Source organism: Salvelinus sp. IW2-2015, unplaced genomic scaffold, assembly GCF_002910315.2.
Source record: "Salvelinus sp. IW2-2015 unplaced genomic scaffold, ASM291031v2 Un_scaffold930, whole genome shotgun sequence".
NCBI lineage: Eukaryota > Metazoa > Chordata > Actinopteri > Salmoniformes > Salmonidae > Salvelinus > Salvelinus sp. IW2-2015.
In genome coordinates this window covers 404637-408783 of record NW_019942653.1, presented here as the reverse complement: position 1 = coordinate 408783, position 4147 = coordinate 404637, and the positions used below count along the sequence as shown (strand labels likewise).

The window sequence follows — 4147 nt, the reverse complement described above, 5'->3', positions numbered from 1 at the left end:
TAGCTCTATATAGCTGGTAATATAGCTCTAATATAGCTTCTAATATAGCTCTAATATAGCTCATCTCTCTAATATAGCTCTAATATAGCTCTAATATAGCCTTCTAATATAAGCTCTCTAATATAGCTCTAATATACGTATATCTGTAAAATAGCTCCAATATAGCTCCGAGAGGGGTTCAAGGGTATGTGTGTGTTGGGGGAGGGGATGGGGGTGACTGGGAGTAGAGTCTGAGGGGGGTTCGAGGGTGTGTGTGTGTTGGGGGGGGGGGGGGGTGACTGGGAGTACAGTCCGAGGGGGGTTCGAGGGTGTGTGTGTTGGGGGAGGGGAATATACTATTAGAATATACTGACTCAGCTTTAGGTTTTCTAGCCAGGCTAGCCAAGGTACAGACGATGTTCCAGTGAGCTGAGTCTGTAGCTTAGATGCAATGGTGCATCACCTGTAGTGTATTTACTGTCATTATCTCCTACTATATGGAATTTACAAGCTCTGGTAATGGCACCTCTCTCTGTGTCGCTAATGCTCCCTCTCTATCTCCCTCTCCCTCTATTTCCTTCCCTCTCTATTTCCCTCTCCCTCTGTTTCCTTGCCCCTCTCTCTGTTTCATCCTACCACCTCTCCCTCTCCCTCTGTTTCCTTCCCTCTCCCTCTGTTTCCTCCTCCGGTCTCTCTCTCTCTCTCTTTCTCCTCCCTCTCTCTCTGTTTCGTCCTACCCCTCTCCCCTCTCTCTCTCCCCCTCTCCCTCTCTCTGTTTCCTCCTCCCCTCTCCCTCCCTCTCTCTTTGTTTCATCCTACCCCTCTCTCTCTCTCTCCCCCTCTCTCTCTCCCCTCTCCTGTCTCTGTATCTCTCTTTTTTCAGGTCCCTATCAGGGAGAATAGTAGGGGGCGTGGTGGTGGTTTTTCACTCTCATCATCATCTCGTCCTTAACGGCCAACCTGGCTGCTTTCCTCACAGTGGAGAGGATGGTGTCGCCCAGACCCATAGAGAGTGCTGAGGACCTGGCTAAACAGACTGAGATCGCCTACGGAACTCTAGATGCTGGTTCCACCAAGGAGTTCTTCAGGGTGAGTAAGGAAACACTGAAATCGTGTTGCTAACAACTGGTCCATCAGCTAGTTGGTACACCGGGTTGATCATCTAGGGAAAGTGGTCATTCAGGGACCAATCCTATCTTCCACTTAAAGTCAAATTTTCACTTATTCTCCCATTGACATCAATGCATGACTTAAGTGAAAGTTAGGATTTGACCTTCAGCAATTACTGCTGGTAACTCTGTACAACTGGCTGGTCGGCTAGTTTTAGTACAAATGGTCAATCGGCAAGTACTGAGAGAAAAAAACATTGTAAAAAGCGTTTTGTTTTGGTCTGATATCATGTGAGTTGATATTGCTATTATGGCTTAGCGTCACCTCAGACATCAAGTCCCTGAAAAGCCTTCAGTACAGCCGTTAACACTGTATCTCTGACAAAAGCCTCCCTGTATCTCCATCCAAACCTCAGAACAGCTCATCAGAACTGTCGAGAAGCAGAGGAGCGCATAAAGTCCTTCCTGAAACGCTGTGACGTCACTTGAACGGTGAATTTACGCAGCGGCGATTCGGTTCTGCTGGCCTTGTCCAACCTTGAGACCCGATTCGGTTCTGCTGGCCTTGTCCAACCTTGAGACAGTTAGTCTGGTCAGCCGAAAGTCTGATTGCTAACGACGTGCACACACGCATTTCCCTGTCTCTTATACACATCTAGATGTGTATAAGAGACAGTGTGTGGACAGTCAGTGTGTGTGTTGGGGGAGGGGAATATACTATTAGAATATACTGACTCAGCTTTAGGTTTTTCTAGCCAGGCTAACCAAGGTACAGACGATGTTCCAGTGAGCTGAGTCTGTAGCTTTAGATGCAATGGTGCATCACCTGTAGTGTATTTACTGTCATTATCTCCTACTATATGGAATTTACAAGCTCTGGTAATGGCACCTCTCTCTGTGTCGCTAATGCTCCCTCTCTATCTCCCTCTCCCTCTATTTCCTTCCCTCTCTATTTCCCTCTCCCTCTGTTTCCTTGCCCCTCTCTCTGTTTCATCCTACCACCTCTCCCTCTCCCTCTCGGGTATCACCCTCAGACATCAAAGTCCCTGAAAAGCCTTCAGTACAGCGCGTTAACACTGTATCTCTGACAAAAGCCTCCCTGTATCTCCATCCAAACCTCAGAACAGCTCATCAGAACTGTCGAGAAGCAGAGGAGCGCTAAAAGTCCTTCCTGAAACGCTGTGACGTCACTTGAACGGTGAATTTACGCAGCGCGATTCGGTTCTGCTCTGGCCTCTTGTCCAACCTTGAGACCCGATTCGGTTCTGCTGGCCTTGTCCAACCTTGAGACAGTTAGTCTGGTCAGCCGAAAGTCTGATTGCGAACGACGTGCCACACACGCACACACACACAACACACACACACACACACACACACACCACACACACACACACACACACACACACACAGCACACACACACACAAGACACAGACAGACAGACAGACACGACAGACAGGACAGACAGACAGACAGACAGACAGACAGACACTCTCTCTCTGAGTGGTGATGAACAGAGGCCTAATCAGAGAGTCACACACATCAGCCCTACAGTAACGCAGAGGGGTCAGTTCACCAAACCTAATTAGCTGGCTGTGGCTGCAGTGGTAAATGTTGGAGCTGATGAATAATAGGGTCTCCAAGGCCAAAAAGAGAAGAGGAGATGGAAGGAAGCCATATGTCCGCTGGCAGAGAGGAGACCGACGAGCCAATTAAGTTATAACTTATTAACCAAATTCTCATCTGAGAGTTCATCCATCCTTATTGGCGTACATACAATACAACACAGCACGTTGTGCCAGAGTGGAGGAGCTAGATTACAATGTACTGTAACACATCACTGTGATACTGGAATATATAGCTAGGGCAAACAGTGAAGAGAACGAGTGGGTACTAGAGCAAGTGAATTGAAACAGTATGGACATCTTGCAAGAAGTGGCCACTACATTGCGCCAGTGTGGAGGAGTTAGGTTAGAACAGGTGCCATCTAGACCTAAAAGGGTTCTTCGGCCTCCCCGTAGGAGAACCATTTGAAGAACCCTTTTTTTTTTTTGGGTTCCAGGAGTAGAGCCCTTTTAGATTCCATGTAGAAGCTTGTTTCTACAGAGGGTTCTACCTGGAACACAAAATGATTCTACCTGGAACCAAAAAAGGCTTCTCCTATGGGGAAATCCGAAGAACCCCTTTTGGAAGCCATTTTTCTAACAGTGTACTGTATCACATTGTTTGGTGATGATGGGAATAGTTTCTGATGATAGTCTCAGAATCCAGTACTGTTAGACAATGACGAGGCAGACAGAGACAGAGTGGGTTCCTACTAAAGCCTTATATCTTATTATGAGAAGTGGAATTAGCAAATGTGTATGTAACGTGTAGGTCAAATACCCACACAGCATCATGCCGCCACCACACGCTTCACCATTTGGATGGTGCCAGGTTTCCGCCAGGTTTCCACCAGGTTTCCTCTTGACATTCCAGTGGACGGGATGTTCTTTGTAAAAAAATACTACTAATAATAAAAACATTCGCTTTTTTGGGTATTATTTAAGTTATGAGTAGACAGGGTTAAGGTCTATTTCATCCATCCCAGTCACCCCCTCCCCCAACACACCACCCCCGACCCCCCTCGGATCTTACTTCCAGTCACCCCCCCCCCCAACACACACACCCTCGAACCCCCCTCGAGACTCTACTCCCAGTCACCCCCCTCCCCCAAACACACACACCCCGACCCCCCCCTCGGACACTCTACTCCCAGTCACCCCCTCCCCCAAACACACACACCCTCGACCCCCCCCTCGGACTCTACTCCCAGTCACCCCCCTCCCCCAACACACCACACCCTCGACCCCACCCCCCTTCGGACTCTACTCCCAGTCACCACCCCTTCCCCACACACACACCCTCCGACCCCCCCCCCTCGGACTCTACTCCCAGTCACCCCCTCACCCAACAGACACACCTTCGACCCCCCCCTCGGACTCTACTCCCAGTCACCACCCCTCCCCCAACACACACACCCTCGACCCCCCCCTCGGACACTAACTACTCCCACACTGAG

At 49.0% G+C, this 4147-nt stretch overlaps 1 pseudogene; it reads left to right on the top strand.

Moving 5' to 3' along the window:
• The window catches only part of LOC112069198 (glutamate receptor 3-like), a 64728-nt pseudogene that overhangs the window by 27772 nt on the left and 32809 nt on the right, over positions 1–4147 (top strand).